The sequence below is a fragment of the Callorhinus ursinus genome, unplaced genomic scaffold (assembly GCF_003265705.2).
Source record: "Callorhinus ursinus isolate GAN/ISIS: 27379988/994484 unplaced genomic scaffold, GSC_fseal_2.0 scaffold6, whole genome shotgun sequence".
Taxonomy (NCBI): domain Eukaryota; kingdom Metazoa; phylum Chordata; class Mammalia; order Carnivora; family Otariidae; genus Callorhinus; species Callorhinus ursinus.
In genome coordinates this window covers 71,412,959-71,432,118 of record NW_027397068.1, presented here as the reverse complement: position 1 = coordinate 71,432,118, position 19,160 = coordinate 71,412,959, and the positions used below count along the sequence as shown (strand labels likewise).

The window sequence follows — 19,160 nt, the reverse complement described above, 5'->3', positions numbered from 1 at the left end:
ATGATTATAGTAAATCTGAATATTAATATGTCTTTTGGATTCTCAAAACTTATTCAGCTTATTGCAATACTAACAAAAATTTCAATAAATTTTTTAACTTACAACTTGAAGTTCTTTCCAAAGAAACTGAATTGGATTAGAATAGATAATCGCAATTTGTTATTTTTCTTAATTTTTACAGCCAAATATTTTCATGAATACCTATTTATTGTTAAACAAAAATGAAAACAAAGCACCAATTTACATCATGATGAGTAAATCTGTTTTCACATCTGCTGCCATCTTTTTTGCTTACAAAAATAATCCCTTGGCACTTTCATGTTTTTCATATAGAAAGGGCTCAAATGGATGGCTGAAATGCAGCCAGCAACTGCACAGAGAACAGAGTCCTGGCTCCGGCCCAGCCTCAGATGGGTTCTATGGGAGGGATCACTTCCAAGTGATTCCTCCCTGGTTCCAATGGTAAGCAGGAGTGCCTGACCCTCGGCCAACAGATGGACAGTGCAGACACAGAAAGCAGGCCTGACTGTTCTTCGGGGCCTTGCAAGGGGGCAGAGGGCGGGGCGGAGGGCAGGGAGGCAAGGGGCCAGAGCTAACTGATGACCTTATGCCCATACAAAAGGACACATTTGCAGTTGCAAACATGTGCTTGGGGCTACAGAAGCGGTTGGGGTATATTAGTGATTTTCAGCACACAGAGAGAGCCCCAGCCTGATGAGCAGCACTGATGAACATGCCTGGCGCCGAATGAATGAGCAGTCCTGCCCTGTGATGAAAACTGCAGTAGAAAACCACGTGGGAATCACCTCAGCAATCAGGGACAGAGAAAGCAGAATACAGATGTCCACTTCATAAGCGGCCGGCAAAGAAATTTTTTTACTTTGCCCAAACTCTCACATAAGAACCATAATGACTTTTCTGGACAGAGTATTTTTATTTCCTCATATCAATGGCATTACATGCTTAATCAAGCCACAATAAATGAATACTATAAAACACCCACCGAAGTAACCAACCAAAGACTAGATAATATAAAGTTAATATAAAAACACAAAATCTGGTCCTTGGACTTTTTAAACAGTTCACAATCTAGCCATAGAAGCAAAACTAATAAACATGAAATAATCATAGAACAATTAATAATGAAAATGTGGGACTCTGTATGTGCTTGGGACAATCAAAGATCTCATAGAGTCAAACCAGCAAAAGAAAAACATTTGGGCTGAAAATCAGGCGGACTGAGTCTCTGTACTATTTGTGACTGAAGGATGGAGAAGGAAGAATAAGCCTTTTTGTGGTAGATGATGTGCTAGTTAAACTTTCACTGTCATAGCCTCCCTCTGGGGTAGAAACTATCCCCATTCTACAGACAAGGAAACTGAGGCTCCTATCTTGGGCAGATTACTGGACCACTGTGGTCTCAGTCTTTTCATTTGTAAAATAAAGGAACTAACACAAATCAACAGTTTTCAAACTGGGACCAGCCAAGCACCAGTTTTCTGGCAGGACTCAGAGCCCTCAAGTGGGCAGGGCCCTGAGCCAAATGTACCAAATCCTCTGGTCAAGACCTGATTCCCGTTTCCCATGGGAAATATTTTGCTGAGAACAGTACCTAGTATATAATGAATGATGCATAAAAACTTGAGGAATGAATGGATGAATGGCTGGAACAAAGAGCAGACTACCACCGACTTTAAGGTGACCCTCATTCATGGTGGCTCATTTCCTTATACATTTAGTAATGTTTTGTTTGCTCATACTCCAGAGCACTTCATCGGTGGGTTGAGGGCATCGTCCTTCCAGAGGGCATTTGTGTTTACTTCTGCCAAGCCCTCGGGCGCTTCCAACCCAGAAGTACTGAGATGAGTTTCTCAGCCTGGGGTTTTCTAGACCACAGAGAGGTAACACGGGCAGGTAACACAGGTAGGTAACATAAATTCAAATCCTAAACCCAACAGATTCCCAAAAAATGCCTTTTTTTTTTTTTTCAAGAAGCCTTCTCCCTTTGCTAATGGATATTGCCTCCCCACCCTCCGCCCAGCCTCACCCTTCAGAGAGGTTCTAATGAAACTGCGTACCCCCGCACTCCAGGTGCCTGGTGGCGGCAGAGCTCCCCTCCGGCCCCCCCCCCCAACTCTTCCTCCTTCTCTCAGGAATGCTCACTCCTCATTCTCTTTTTCCCCACTTGTGAGTTTCTCACTTTCCTGTAGTAAAGATTATAAAAGGGTGTTTATCTTCCCCAGTATTTCTACTGGAAGTACTGACAGCAGGAAGGCTTTCCAGAATACCCAGTCAGCCGCATTTCCAGGAGGGGAGGCCATATTCTACCACCTTTTACCTTCAGGTGTAGGTTTAGAAATCATCCCCAAGGTGAGCAAGAGCTGAAACGAGGTCAGCAGTCAAAGTAGGAGATGTCCAGCATGGGTGAGGAAAACACAAGAAGCCAAGAGGAGAGGGGCGCCCGGGTGGCTCAGTCGTTAAGCGTCTGCTTTCGGCTCAGGTCATGGTCCCAGGGTCCTGGGATCGAGCCCCGCATCGGGCTCCCTGCTCGGCGGGAAGCCTGCTTCTCCCTCTCCCACTCCCCCTGCTTGTGTTCCCTCTCTCACTATCTCTCTGTCATATAAATAAATAAAATCTTTAAAAAAAAAGGAGCCAAGAGGAGAGCGATGCTAGGATTGGCTGTGGCATGGAAAGAGCTGCAGGGGCAGAAGACAAAAGGCAGCCAATTTCCTAAAGATAAGGAGACAACCCGAACCCAGAAAAGAAGGTCTGAAGGATGACTGGAAGGCAAAGAACACAACTGGACCGTCCACCAATTAAAGAGGGTGGTTCAGGAATATACTACTACCTCTGTATGTAGAACTTACACACACACACACACAATTCATGGGAAGCACACAGATCCAAAGCTAGATCAAATTCAGGTAGGAGGTGTGGCCGAGAACAAGAGAAAAGTAGGAGCTGTGGCAGTGGAAACGACGTACAGAAATGAGATGAAGTACATGTTCCGTTACTGGAAACAAGTTACCAGTTGTGCTATGCTACCGGAAGACAGAGCACAGGCCAAAGCGTGTCACACTCTACATCAGGGAGCTGTTTTACACAGGATTTGGTTATTCACCTTGGGGAATAAGTGAACCATCACCAAAGGCTTCAAAAAGCTTATTACTCTGATTCAATTACCATATGCATAATGCCTCAATATTTTTTATTATTATTTCCTTTAACCGCATGTGGGAAATAATTACCGGTTGGCAAAGTAAGATTCAAGGAAGCTGAATAAGGACCCACAGTCACACCACGACATCTTAGCACTTACAGATGCATTATCTCCATAGATTTCCATGTAATGTAACATTCTGTATATGAAATAGTTAAAAGAATTCAAAACCAAGAAATGGTTGATATGAAATGGGGTTCATCATGAAAGGTGTCTGTGTCCCTGAAGGTTCTAGTTGCCTGCTTCCCACAGGTGTGGCTACAATAATACTAACAAAAAAGAAAAGCTGAAGGGAAAATTCAGTAAATTTGTAGTACTGTTGAGTGGGTGTACAAACAAAACATAAGAAAATACACCAGGAATTCAGATCTCCACTGTGCTTCTATCTGATCGGTACAGTAACACTCTTCCCCAGAAAAAAAGAGTAGACACTGAGTAGCAGAAAAAAGGATAATGATCCAAATCTTCCCTTAAATCACATTTCAATTAAGGGCTATAATCATAGCTGGAGATAATGAACATGAGTCTTGGGTTCAGGCAATGATTTATATCACCCAGGTTCTCAGAAGGGATTCATAATCATTTATGAAAAGCTTAGCTTTTGGAAGAAAGAGATCAGCTCCATTTCCTTCAAGTTCTTATACCACAATCTTAAGATCTTAGATAAAATAGTATGTGAACACATAAATTTGGAGATACTCAGCAAGGCCAGGAAGAAATAAGAAAGAAAAATTGGGGCATCTGGGTGGCTCAGTCGGTTGAGTATTCACCTCTTGATCTCGGCTCAGATCTTGATCTCGGGGTTGTGAGTTCAAGCCCTGTGTTGGACTCCGTAAAAAAAAGAAAGAAAAGAAAAGAAAAACTGACCAGAATTAGCAGGAAAAGAAACTTGTAGTACCAACAAGCATAAACTGCAAAACAAGTACTTAATGACGAATGAATATGTACTTTGTTTTAATGAGTCTATTAAAAACATTACTCTCTCCAGAAAAAAAGCACTTTATAAAAAGTACACACAAAAGAAATAAGATTATTTATCATCTTATAAAACAGAATTTTAAAAGGAGAAACAGTTAAGAAAATGGAGACAGTAAAAATGTTAACACTGTGCACAAAAAACTTGGCCTTCAGTGTGCCTGCCATCAAAGCAAAAGGAGACTCATGATGGCTGACATAAATCTTATTATCAGAAATGAAGAAACTGTCTAGTTACCCAGGAAAGACAGCTTTTCCTTAGTACTGAAAGCTGAAAAAAAAGCCAACATTAAAGCACTACAGAAGAGCCACCGGATGATGGAAAGGATAATGTCTACAACGACTTCACACAAATGCAGAACAGGATTTATAATTATTTCCAATAGCAAGCACGAATAAAGGTTTAACATTCATGGGTGATTCCAGAAAAGCAACTGTTTGAGGACTATGGTAATCTGGTCTGAAATGTACTACAGATCAAATAGACAGAGAACATGCCCTTCCCATTGTTCCTAAAAAGGAAGACTCAATCAAACTAGTAAAGGAACAAGATTGATGGCTCTAAGGTGTGTACTCCATCTCCCTCCCTCTGTTTAGCTATGAAATGTCGCCACCTGTCCCTGTCATCTCTTTGGACTGATGAAAGAATAAAAACCAGGAAGGGGAAAAAAGACCTCAGAATTTAAGGTGGTTCTATAAATAAAGAAATTAAGGCAGAGACTTCAATCTAGGAACCCAAAATCTGAATTAACTCTCTCAGATGCTAGTAAAATGCATGCAAACAAATGAGATTGTTTCTTTCTTCTTCTGCCTTTTTGAATATCCTTCCCAGAACATTCCCAAGCTGAAGCAACTCAACCTGGCCCCATGTGATGATCCACTTGCGTCCCAGTCACTTACCGAAAGAATTGGGAGCTAGAGGGATTCCAAGTGGCCATTTTTTCCTCAGATTTAACAAAAGATATGTTGCTGTTTCTTTTTAAATAAAGTATTTTTAAATAAAAACCAACTAAACCCTACTACCCATACATCTGTCCATCTATCCATTCACTGAACAAACACTTGACCGCCCTACATCCCAGCCTCTGTGCTAAGCAATGAAGAAACTATGAATAAAGCACAGCCTTGACTTTCTCATTTAGATGACAAATGACAGTGTTTCTCCCAATCTGAACAGTTAAAATGGGTACTGCACGGTAAGAATGCACCTTTCAAATACCATTAGAATGTAAGATTGTCTCCTGCAAACCTGAAGATGGCTCAGGGCCTCAAATACAGAATCGTATCTTCAATTAATCACCTGACTCTAGCCACCCTCCTAAGGACAGCGGGGCTTTCAGCTCTGTCCCCAGGGACTGAGCCAACAGTTTTCATAGCTACAGAGGCACTAAGGGCCACCATTTAAGTGTGCAAACAAATTGTGCAGGGGGTTCTTCTAACCATGGTTTTCTCCTTTGGTGTGAAGTGGTTTTTAATTTCACTGAAGAATTTCTACAAAAACTCAGTCTTTATAATAAAAATAAAATCTACAGTCAAGCAGCCACTTATTCCAAAATGCCAAGAAAATGGTACTCCTGGTGAAGAAAACAAAGAAAAGATGACTTTAAATAAGAAGGGAGGATAAGGTAATAAATGACCAGTGTTAAAGTATCAAAAATAAAAATGCAGGGCACCAGGGTGGCTCAGTCAGTTGAGCGTCCGCCTCTTGGTTGCAGCCCAGGTCGTGAGATCGAGCCCCGCATTGGGCTCTGTGCCCAGTGGGGAATCTGCTTGGGATTCTCTCTCCCTCTCCCCCCACCGTCTGTGTGTGCTCACACGCTCGCGCACTCTCTCTCTCTCTCTCTAAAATAAGTAAATAGGGGCACCTGGGTGGCTCAGTTGTTAAGCATCTGCCTTCGGCTCAGGTCATGATCCCAGGGTCCTGGGATCGAGCCCCGCGTCGGGCTCCCTGCTCCACGGGAAGCCTGCTTCTCCCTTTTCCCACTCCCCCTGCTTGTGTTCCCTCTCTCGCTGTGTCTCTCTCTCTGTCAAATAAATAAAATAAAATCTTTAAAAAAATAAAATAAGTAAATAAATCTTAAAAAAAAAGCTATACCCTCCCCCCAATATACAATGGCATAAAAAGCAAATTCATTCAATCAGTCACATTTTATAATGTCTCAGGTTTCTTCCTTTAAAGGTATTCATATTACTCTTGCCACCACAAGACTAATGTCATACTCCAGTTCTAATTAAAATTCACACTAAGGCCTACCTTTCAACAACAAATATTCAAGTTGATAAATAAAGAAATGAAAAAAGAATATGTAAGGAAAATATGCCATTCTCCTACTTACTGAATTGTCAATTTTGACTCCTCAGTTACTGAGAAAGTCAAACTCTTACATCTACCATGATGCATCTCCTGCCCGTCCATGTAGTTAATGCCACACATTTAGCTTGGTCATAAAGAGGCATCACCTAACGACACCGTTCTGAAATAGCAGCCGTATGGTCTAGGGAATGACTTTCTAGGTAGAGAGGTTCACATGCTAAATTCCAAGCCAAGCCAAGCACCAAGTGTTCACAGCTGTCTGCTGTGCCTGACAAGCTCTTGGCAGAGAATGACCGGGTCTGCTGAATGTCTCAGTGAGAACACAGGGAGGCCCACACCTTCTAAGGGCAGCGGAAGGAGACAGGCCAAGGATGCTGTCCCAGTTACACTCGTGTCAAATGACTGGGCTGGGAGAGGGAGACCATCCATTTTCTTTTCTTCTTTGTTATAATTACCTGAAGTTAAACACTGACGCAGTCATTTGAAACTAATTTTTTACACAATTTAAATAAGCCATGTGTTGAAGACTCGTCATGCACATAGAGAGGGTATCATACGCTTTGGGTAGGAAGTATTTTCTACACATCTTACTACCAAACTCTATATTATTATCTTTCTATGACATTAAGATCGTAATATAACAGAGAAGGGAAAAGAACACATCTTTCTATCAGACCTAAGCTAAATCATGGAAAAATCTTAGAGCAGTGTATATGTAAATTTAATGGCATCTTCTAAAAGTTTCAACTGGATGGTAGAAAACATATCCAAGATTTAAATTCTTAACAATTATTAACTGTTCTAACATTATCAAAAACCATGTCCAGCCCTCTGAACACCACCCCCCCAGACCACCCCAGAGTCCTGTGTAAAGGAAGGATGACCTCACCCACACAACTCCCTAATACAGGAACAGTAATTTATGTCTGAATCTCCTAACACAGTGCCCTGCAGAGGGTGGGGCCTCCAGAAGTATTTGTTCAATTAGAGTTTAAAAGGGGGGAAAAAAAATCAGGATCAAATAAACACTCACTGACATCTATTACAAACAAAATAGAGTAATAAAACAGGTAAAATGATCAAAAAGAAAAAACTCTCACTGGCAGAGCAACTCTTCTTCTAAACCCATCACATAAAAATGTTCTCAAATTAAGCCAGGCAGAAAGTATTATCAAAGTAACATCTCACTTTTTCCTAGGAAAGATCGAAGCATACATAGGTCTTTAAAATTAAGCACTTCAGGGCGCCTGGGTGGTTCAGCCGTTAAGCGTCTGCCTTCGGCTCAGGTCATGATCCCAGGGTCCTGGGATCGAGTCCCACATCGGGCTCCTTGCTCTGCAGGAAGCCTGCTTCTCCCTCTCCCACTTCCCCTGCTTGTGTTCCTGCTCTCGCTGTCTCTCTCTCTGTCAAATAAATAAATAAAATCTTTAAAAAATAAAATAAAATAAAATTAAGCACTTCAAATCAACACAAGCAAAAATACCATCTTTTAGTTCTAATAACAAAAACATTTTTGGAAAGTGCTGGATCATTTACATTCAAAGTTAAGAGGCCAAAAAATCTGTTTTATTCTTCACTTCCCCTCTGAACACTCCAAAATATATCAGAACAGCTAAAGGAAAAGGTGAGGTGCTGAGCTTGGTTGTTTCTTCACAAGGTGCGGTGCTGTCGGTACAACTCACTGGTCTATATGCCAAGACAGGGTCTCAAAGGAGCTGTGAAAGCAGACCCCACCCGTCCCCCAACACTGCATCTCAGGTAAATACAGTGCAGCCCACTTGACTGACAAGCAACAGATTTAAGATCCCTTAAAAGCTCTGTCACTCCACGCCAGGGATGGTAAATTTAGCACTCAAGGAAGGGAGCCCACACCTGCCTCCACCCCTTGCCAAAAAGGCCCAACACAAAGTAGGGCTCCAGTATCAAAGGCAGTGGGGAGACATGCAGGAATCAGGCAAGAGAGGTGACAGGATGGTCTCTGAATGAAGAAAGCAGAACTCAAGCTTGAGATGACCCAGAAAGACCGCAAAGATTACTGCTTCCAGAAAAAGAAATGAAAAAAGACTGTTCCTGGTGCCCCCACACCTGAGACTGTTGTGGGAAGGAGCGAGTGGTTTCAGGATCTCTGCATCACAGCCTGAGAATCATCCTAAGGTGTCCTGGCATAAAGTCGGATACTCACGGTGCAGAGTGACAGCTTCCACATAAAAGCCAAAAGCACTCTGCAGGCCACCGGAAACTCAGAATGACCAGGCCTAGTGTGACACTAGAAACTGAGATCCCACGCGACCCACACTGAGCTCTCCCACAGAGGACAGGTGGAGGCTAGTTGTTATTCTTGCCCCGGCAGCCAAGGCCTAGCCTTGCTTCTGAGGGTCCTAGCACAAACTTCCCCAATTAACCCACACACTAGGTGGTCAAAGTCTGCTTGTCAATGGATTGTTCAGAATTCTAGGTAATTCTAAAGAAGTAATGTCTTAAGTACTATCACTGCTATGCAGGTTAGTCCATAAAAGTCATTTTAACCTACCATGTACTGGGGCTATAACACCAACAGTACTTTCTCCAATAATAACCTTTACTATCTATGAAGAATCTCATTTCCCTGACCTCCCTGACTGAGGGGTTGTTAAAGGTGATGTTTGGGACCAGGGAAAGCCAGGCAAACAAATATATGAAGATTCTAGTAACTTAGGCCTTGCCTACTGGCGTAACACAAACACCTCTGTATGTTTGCAGGGGAGAAAATGCTGCTTTGCCCCCACTGCTTCCCAGTTATTCCAAATTTAAGAAGAGCAAACACTTGGGAAGGGTATCCTAGGGCATGAGTGCTGCCATGCCCTAGGGACCATCTGTGCTGGCTTGCTGTTACCTATCTAAATCATGAGCTTCGGACCAGGGAACAGCTGAAGCAGTCATTAACTAGGGTCATGTTTACCCTCCCATTGTCAACTAAGAACATACTGCTTTTGTTGCTTTAGAAGAAAGGTCTCCCTAGTTCATTACAATCATTATTCCTGCTCAGTAAGAGATAATGTGCCCCAATCTGAGAAGTATGTGTGAATGGCACACTCCAACATCTCAGACATAGCAGGGGCCCATCTGCATTCAGTAACTTTCACAGACACAGAATGACAGTTCTTTGGAAGTTACAGGGTCTTAAATAAGCTGATGATTTACTGTCCTCCACAACAGAACTACAAACAAGACCTTAATTAATTTGCTAATAGTTATTGCCTGTTTACTAAAATTAGCCTAAATTCCATCTTTTGGCCTACTCCAGGGGTGTGCATAAGGCACATTCTCCTGAGAGAATTAGTACTGAGGAAAGTAAAACTTGCCATTAAAGTACTTGCATAACTAAGGTGGTTCCAGAAGAACCCTGCGGACAGCGACACAGAGCTGCAGAGGAACAGGGTGGGCATCAAGAGAGAGCTAACGAAAGTTGTGGCTGTGGCCATGCAAACGTCTCGACTTGGTACTTGGTCTGTAATCAACGCCAGGAGAAACAGAGCTGATGACAGTCGTACTGGGGCCTTAAGGTCACTGTATCCAATGGCCGTTCCCTGGTAGGAACAAGGCCAAACACTCGGCAGCTCCACCCCTCACCATGGGTGCAAGCGCCCCTGCCTGGCTTCCCTCCACCGCCCACAAAAGCGCCAGCACCATCACGCCCGCCAGCAGTCGTCTCCCAAGGGTCAAGTTCCGTGATGCATGAAGCAGACAAGTAGGACTAAGAGTGAAGAAACAGAAAATGCAGGTGTAAATGTGCTGGGACTCTTGCAGGGGGTGGGGGCGGGGGTGGGGGTGGGGGGGCAGAAGCGGCAGGCGTTGGACAAGCATCTACAGCGTAGCGATGGGTTGTGTTCCAGTCTACAGAAGATTCAGCCCTTTTGGAACTTAGAACACATTTTCTGAAAGAGGGAAAAATTAGGTTTCTAGTGCAGCCTAAAATATAACCTATATTTACTTCTTTCAACAAATATTTACTGAGCTCTAGCCATCCGGGAACTTATATTCTAATGGGGGAACTAAAAGCAAAAGGGAAAAGACAAACACATAAAGTTCTTGCCCTTGGTGGTGAGGGCTGCGAGAAGGAGAAAGCAGAGCCCTCCAAGGGGTGGTGAGGGAAGGTCCTCTGAGAAGGGACGGCAACGCAGACCAAAGCAGCAATGCAGCCAGGGCACGGCAGGGCGGAGAGGCAGGGAAGACTGGGTATGAAAAGGACTGGGGGGCCACCGAGCAGAAAACCAAGGGACGGGATAAAGTTTAGGAGGGGCCTCGGCGGCCACAGAAGAGAGCTCACTCTACTTCTGACTGCAGGGGGAAGCCTCTGCACAGTGCTAAGCAGCAGACTGAAACGGTCTAGCTTTCACGTCGGGACGGGCACTGCGGGATGGGGCCGGCGTGAAAGTGCAAGGGATACGCAGGAGGTTGCAGTGATCCAGGGGTGAGGTGAAGGGGCCTGCACAAAGCTGCTCACTTGTCAGAGGGAGAAGACAGCAACCTGGAGCCATGTTCTGATGAGCCAGATTCAGGAGAGGAAATGGAGGAGTGGCCATGTGCAAAGGTCACCATATCCAATGCAAAGGGGATAATCACACTAAAACGCAGGGTTGGCGTGGCACACACGCTCAGTCTCTGCCGAGACTATATTCCCAGCTCCACCACTTACTGGCCGAGAGACCCTGAGTGCTGTGGGAAGTCTCTCTGTGCTTCAGTTTCTGACATCGATCAGGGAGAGTGATAGAATCTACCTCATGGATCTGCTGTGAGAATTCAATGAGGTGGTATTTACAACATACTTGCAACAGTGCCTGGTACCTACCAGGAGCTGTATAACCTATTCTTTCTATTACCATCATCTAACTCATGGTGCTGTTATTAGGACTAAACAGACTAACTGAGTTAATCCATGTAATGCCTTTAAGGAAATGCCTGGCACATAATACTCTCAATAAATGTCAGCCCTTATTGCTATCATCACGAATGATTCCCAGTTGGTGGTGGCAATAATTGAGGTGAAGAACAGAATGAGGAGGGGGCTGCTATGAAAAGGTCCAAAGGGTCTAGAGAAGAGGTTGCATTTGGTGTGTTAAATCTGCAGTGTCCATAAGCCATCCCAATGTCAAGGTCAAGTAAGCTGGACATATGAGTTTGAACCTCAGACGAAAAGTCTGGACTAGAGATATTAACTTAAGAGTCATCCACACAAAGATGAGTTTACTACAGAAAATGATGCCCTTGGTGAGGGAGAAGATTAAGGTGGAGGAGAGATGGTCTAGTGGTGAACTTTACAGAGCCCCAATATCCCAGGTCAGGCCAAAGTGGAGGAGGCAGCAGAGAACACTGACAAAGAACAGTGCAGAGGAGGAGGAAGGCCAACACAGAGCAGGGTCTTAACAGTCTTAACTCCTGAAAGGTCAAGTTGGATGAACATGCTGGAAGTAGCCACATGGAGGTCATCAGTGATCTTGGCGGGAACATTTTTAGCATCTTACATATGCACTTCAACTCTACCTAACTTTCATTTACAATACCGTGAAAGAACATGCATTTTCAAGGGCAATGTGCAGTGGGGGAAAATCTGTCCTCCGAGTCAAGAAACTAAAGTCCAAGCTCCAGTGAGGTCTTGGGTAAGTCCCTCAACAAAAAGGGTGTCCATTCCTCCACAGGTAAAATGACAAGGTTGGACCAGATTCCCGAACACAGGTCATGGGCTCCCTATGTGTCTAAAAACCACTAATCAAAGTCCATAGCTATTTTTCAGTATTTAAAACATGTACTGATCGCTCCTCAGCCTTCTGGCTAAGATCAAGTGTAAAATGTGCCGAGAACTATGCACCCGCCTCAAGTGAAGTTAACACAAATGAAACTGTCACATTTCTTTGTTTCTGGTTGAAATTATAACTGAGTGTGGTAACACCTGTAAAGTTGGGAAGCAGCCACGGTTAAGAAGGGAGACTCTGGAGTCTAAATGCCTGATTTCAAATCCTGGCTCCATCACTTACAACTGGCTGCCCGCGTAGAGCTCAAAGTCTCAGTTTCTCCATCTGTGAAATGGGGATTGTGAGATTACCTATCTCACAGAGTAGAGGAAGGTTTTAAATACATTGGTCCTTCAACGATCTCAGCAGGGACTCTCCGTTGGCCTTCCTCCTCCCTCTTGACTGTTCTTTCTTAATCTCCTCTGCTGGCTCCTCCACCTGGGAGGAGCTGGGATGCTGGGGCTCCACAGGGCTCCACCTGGAAGGACCTGGGATGCTGGGGCTCCACAGGGCTCGCCACCAGATCCTCTCCATCTCCATCCTCTCCTTTGCTGGGCTCATCACAAAGCATGTTAATTATGTACTGAACAAACAGAAGCTGTTAATGCCATGATCTTATACTAAACAAAAGATCTTCGCTATTAATAAGATCACTTTTCTGGGGGCAATGAGGGAAAATAATAAAAAGAATATAGGATGGTGAAAATGCGGGTGATCCTGACTCAAAAAATCTTTTTCTAGATGCCTGAAACACATCTACCATCCTATTGTATGAAACTCAGCACCTTAATTAAAATCTAGGGGATAAGGCTTTGCTCTCTACTAGACGATATAACTTCCCTGAGGGCAGCACACAAATCTGACTTAGTGACAGCATACGATCCGCAACTAGTAAACAAATCCCCTGGTACCTGCCCCCTGAACTCCTAAAATTCCACTCCCAAATTTCTAATTTAGAAATTAAAGATTCTAAAATTTTATCTGCAAATACTTTTATAGGTTACACTGCATCTGTGTCCCATAAATGCTTCCAAGGCATCGGCCCCACACACACCCTTTGGCTCACCTCAAGCAAAATTCTACAGATTTTCACATGTAACCTTCCGAAAAGTTTCCCCAGCAGATTCATTCTCAGTGCTTTCTAACTTTAAAACCCAACCTTTCAGAACATCTTATTTTACTTTGGGAGGACAGTTACACCTGAATCAAAGCAACCCTTTCAACATTTCTAAAGGGCAAACAAACAACAAATACCCATAAACTCTGAACTACAAGAGACAAAGTATATGTGCGACATTTCAATGCCCTTCCTCCTCTTAAATGACTTGTGACACAACCCTGAGGAAACTGGACCAAAATAATTACCCACCTAAGATTCAAATGTTTTCTTGATTACCACATGATAGGTAACAATTGATAACAAAACAAAATAGGACAGAGCAGAAACTACCAAAAAACTGCTCATATTAAATAAACCAATTACTGGGGCGCCCAGGGTGGCTCAGTCACTTAAGCAGCTACTTTGGCTCAGGTCATGATCTCAGGGGTCCTGGGATCGAGCCCCACGTCGGGCACCCTGCTCCGCGGGAAGCCTGCTTCTCCCTCCCCCGCTCCCCCTGCTTCTCCCTCCCCCGCTCCCCCTGCTTCTCCCTCCCCCACTCCCCCTGCTTGTGTCCCCTCTCTCGCTGTCTCGCTGTCTCTCTCTCTCTCAAAATAAATAGATAAAATCTTTTAAAAAAAATTTAAAAAAGTGAAGGCAGCCCCCAAAGCTGCCACACGTAAGCACCATCAAGGCTGGGGTAAATTAGCTCTAATTCATGAGACACTTCATCAGTGAAAGATCCATAATTTCAGGAAGAAATTTTGAAAACTTAGGAAGACTTAAAAAAAAAAAAAGGTAAGTATCAAATCAATAGATGATGTATGTTATTTAGCTGCAGGAGTCCAAAGTGAAGTGTGAAATGAGGAAAGCAGCCAAGAGACACTCATGCCAGAAATGTCCACCGAGTACACCCCACAGGCCCAGGCACGGGGCTGGGGACGAGCACTTCGGAGATCCCGGCAGAAGGGGAGAAGATAGTGGGAACAGATAAACTTCAATACTACCAGAGAAATTCTCTAACCAATGGCCAACACTTAAAGTGCTCTCGGGCAGAGCTAAGAATCTTGATTGAATGACTGGTCCTTGACAACATAAAGCCAGGGAAGGATCTTACGAAGACTGCAACAGCAAAGCAAAAAACGGAGTTCAAACTTGGGCAAAAACAAGAAGAATTTATTGACTAAAACTATATTGATAATATCCAATAATGACAACCCAACTGCCTATCAACAGATGAACAGACAAGCAAAATGTGTCCGCGCACTCACACAGGGATATTATTCAGCCTTAAAAAGGAATGAAATTCTGACCCATTAAACAACCTTTAAAATCTGGAATAAACTATTAAAAGAACATGTAAAAACAATCATCATTCACCCTGACTCAACTTAAAAATTAAAAATTAAAAGACCAAGAATTATGGGGGAGGGGGGAGGGAAGGTAAACTTACCTCTAATTAAAATTAAAGTCTACCGAATCTTTGACAATTCCTGCAGAATGGCCTTACTGTGTTGATGGACCACTGGGGAGAGAGCAAGCATGGGGCGAGAACTGAGGACTTCTGCGCTACTAAGGACCCACTTTACATCTTTCTCCACTTTCACGGCCTCCCTGTGAGACACTATAATCCCCATTTTACAAATGATTAAACCAAGGCTCAAAGAGTTTAAGCTAAGATATCAAAATTCCCCAAGCTGTTAGCGACAGAGCTAAGATTTGATATCTGACTCCAAGTCCATACTTTTTCCACCAAACTGTGATGCTAGGATTAACAGTAATTTCCATTCTAACCCGTGTTGCTTTGGAATAGGGAGGGAAAGCTGTGTATAATTATTTGATGAGAACCAAACAATGTATGAAACTAGGCCAACTCTGACCGTTCTCATGGACTCCAGAATTTCTAGAGGAAATAACAAATGACCAAACCCAAATTTGATGTTAAAATGTAAGACCCATAGATTAGGAAGAGCCTTCCCAATACTCTGGTCACTCAACACTGGGGAGGATGTGAATAATGCACACACTCCCAATTCCAATGCTACACAGAATGCATTACTCTGCATTTTACATAACTATGCCTTAGTTTGGTGAGGAAGCCCAACTTTCCGGGAGGCAATTTAGCAATAGGCAGAAAGTAAGTAAAGCCAACAGTACTAAAGGAAGTCTGGCTAAGGGGAGGATTAAGCCAAAGATGTTCACCAATAGTGCTACTCAGCATCACTCTAGATATTCCAGGAAGTGCATTATAACAGTTAGAACCCGCAAAAAAAATGGAAAGAACCAAAATCATCCGTATTTGTAAATACTTTTTCATCTGGAAAACCCAACAGAATTGAATGAAACTGGTACCATTTTTCCCAGTACAATGGGAAAAAATAATACACAAGAATAAGTTACACAAAAAACAATCTGCAGAAAACAGAGACAGGTACACTGATGGGCCACTGAGGAATTTCTAAAAGGCACGGAGCAGATGGGACCAGACTGACAGAAAAGTACCCAAGAGCCCTAAACTCAGCCAAGCAAAGGCAAACACCCCACTCTCCACTAAAGAGACTTAGGCAACAGCTGTGCACTCTGGGCCCGCAAGGGAAATGGGAGTTTGACCTGGCAGGCTCGCCTGCACGGCCTCCATGGGCCGGACAGCCACTGGGGTAATGCGGGACCGCCACAGCAACAGGCTGACTGGCAGAGAAGCGACATTCCCCAGTGATCTGGAAGACTTGCCGGTGGATGGCCGCGAACCAGCACAGAGGCCCTACCACAGCAGCCGCACGAGCAGGAACTCGAGATGAAGAACCCTTCTGGCCTCTCAGGGCCTACGCTCCCCTCCATCTAACAACGGTCCAAAAAGCAATGAAGGCTGCCCTTTCCTCTGTGTGAAGCCAGGCTGGATTCTCTTCTCCCTGAGTGGCTTTGGTTTTCTGTTTGACATGTTGGCATGCCAACCTGGATGCGAGATTTTTGAGGGCAGGACTCCCATCTCTCCTTGTAGCTCTGTGTTCACAGACATGCCAGTGATTGATAACAATGAAAACAGGAAGAGATACCAATTTTTCCCCAGTATTACCACCAGGTCTTGTAACAATTATAGTCTCAGCTACATTGTACATGTATCATTCTTGAAGATCAGTGCGATCTTCTCATCAGCCCACAGATGCTTGGTGAATACTGTCTTGAAATCAGTTCAACTAGGGGAAACAGCAGTCATGTCGGACATCTGTAAACCACTGAATTCTGCTCTCACTGAGGTTAACACCCTAAGTGAGGTAAGAAGTCTTTAGATAGTCCTTCCTCACCTAACTAAGGCATATTTATGTAAAATGCAGAGTAATGTATTCTATTTAGCATACACCTAAATTCTCATCTAAAAGTTTAGCCTAAACTGAGTTTTGTGTATCAAAGAGCCCAAGAGCCCTAGACAGCCCTTTTCTGTCAGTCTGGTCCCATCTGCTCCGTGTCTTTTAGAAATTCCTCAGTGGCCCATCAGTGTACCTGTCTCTGTTTTCTGCAGATGGTTTTTTGTGTAACTTATTCTTGTGTATCAAAACTGAGTCTTGTGTATCAAACTGAGCAAAGAGCAAACAACACTGAGTTAGTATAATCCATACAAAAGAAACAATCCAGGAGGATCAAAAAGTAGGGCGATATTTATCACATCTTTGTTTTAAAATAGTCCCAAATTAGAAGCAACCCAAACACTGAAGTATATTATAATTTATATGCTTGATAGAATACTACTGTCTTCAAAAAAGTATAATCACCCAGGTGTCCATCAACAAATGAACGAATAAACAAAGTGTGGTATATACATGCAATGAAATACTATCTTTAAAAAGGAAGGAAACCCTGACATATGCTCCAACATGGATGAACCTTGAAGACATGCTCAGTGAAAGAAGCCAGTCACAAAAAAGACCTACAGTGTGCAATTTCATTTATAGGAGGTACCTAGAGTAGTCAAACTCAGAGAGACAGAAAGTACACTTGATCTTAGCCAAAAGGCCGAGAAGCGACAGACAGAAAGTAGAAGGGGGGCTCCCAGGGGCTGCAGAGGGAGGGGGTAGGGAGTTAATTGTTTAACGGGTCCAGAGCTTCAGCTCCGGAAGACAAAGAAAGTTCTGGGAGATGAATGGTGGTGATGGTGGTTGCAAAACAATGTGAACGTCCTTGATGCCACTGAACTGTACACGTTAAAAGTTAAAATGATAAATTTCATTTTATATATACTTTATCACAAAAAGAGTATAATTATAATGAACATATAGAAACATGAAAAATATTTATGCCATGTTAAATTTTCAAAAGCATACAAAGGTGTTTGTAGTCTTTTTTTTTTTTTTAGATTTATTTGAGAGTGCATGCATGCGCATAAGCAGGAAGGGGAGAGGGAGAGAGAATCTCAAGCAGACGCCCCCCCCCCCCACCACAGCTGAGCACGGAGCACAACACGGGGCTTGATCTCACAACCCAAGATCATGACCTGAGCTGAAATCAAGAGTCAGTTGCTCAACCGAATGCGCCAGCCAGGAGCCCCAAAGGTATCTGCAGTCTTAATTAAAACTATGAAAAAATGTATATGAGAAAAGGATTTAAAAAAAAAAAGCTCTGGTGAAGAGTTGTAATAATGGTGGAGACTGGATGATTTTCCTCCATTTTACAAACATACTATAATATTTTGCTGCTTTTTATGCTTAAACTTATAAAAACATCAAAAACCAGCATGCTAGAGGGGCGCCTGGGTTGGCTCAGTCGTTAAGCGTCTGCCTTCAGCTCAGGTCATGGTCCCAGGGTCCTGGGATTGAGCCCCACATCGGGCTCCCTGCTCCGCGGGAAGCCTGCTTCTCCCTCTCCCACTGCCCCTGCTTGTGTTCCCTCTCTCGCTGTCTCTCTCTTTCTGTCAATAAATAAAATCTTTAAAAAAAAAAAACTAGCATGCTAGATATAATACCAAGACAGCAAAGCCACAGTGTCTACAACCACAGAGTTCCCTCATCTGTTTACTCCTTTCTCCATTCATCTAATCCTAAATTCAGGACAAAACAAAAAGGTTTTATATAATGCTTAATATTTGGGGGCTGGGCAATGACCTAAGAACTGGTAGGTAGCGCTGGGTGCATAGAGAGGATTTAATTTTCATCAAATTAACAGTTTCCCTCTTACCCTCATTTTAAACTTTAAGAAGAAAGCCAGTATTTGCCTTACTTGAGCCAAAATTTTCTATCAACACAACTTCCTTCTTAGTCATTACTTTAAACTACCTCACCTCTTTTGTGGGAGAAGCGCAGGGTCTAAATAAGTAAATTAAGTTTTCATCAAATAAAATTTCTCTTAAGCTGGACAGGCAAGGAAGTGAGCTGGGAAAGAACCAGACCAGGAAGCAGAAGAGAGGATCTGGTCAGCTCCACTGGCTAGTGGCTGGGAGGCCTCAAGCAGAGTGCAGCTTCTCCAAACTCAGTTTCCCATCTGTGAATGTGCAAACTATTTGTTCCACACTTCATCAACAAATAAGAACCAAAAGTGACATTCATAAAAATGCTCTGAAGAATGTAACATATGTTGTGAACTAAAAGGTGACTGTCAAATTCACAATATTAACTTGATCTTTCTCTGTGCTGCCTTAAGGTACCACATGAAATTAGTCCTTCCCTATACGCTTTTCTGCTTTTACATTATTACTTCTAACTTGTCATTTTGAAGACACCGAGTCTCCCCAGTCCTCAGAACTCCCCAGCTCTGCATTCGTGACGAGAGAAGTACGGCTCAAGGCTTTCTATTTAA

At 43.3% G+C, this 19,160-nt stretch overlaps 1 protein-coding gene and 1 pseudogene across 7 annotated transcripts in view; both read right to left on the bottom strand.

The window, feature by feature from the left end:
• Positions 1 to 19,160, bottom strand: part of TULP4 (TUB like protein 4) — a 228,948-nt gene that overhangs the window by 190,284 nt on the left and 19,504 nt on the right. The window contains exon 1 of one of the 7 annotated variants that reach the window (XM_073894163.1): positions 3,991 to 4,047. The exons of the other annotated variants lie outside the window; for them this stretch is intronic. The gene's annotated coding sequence lies outside the window, so the exon portion shown is untranslated. Of the gene's footprint in view, positions 1 to 3,990; positions 4,048 to 19,160 lie in introns of those variants that run through there. 7 annotated transcript variants of the gene reach the window in all.
• Positions 17,301 to 17,396, bottom strand: LOC112819476 (U2 spliceosomal RNA; annotated as a pseudogene).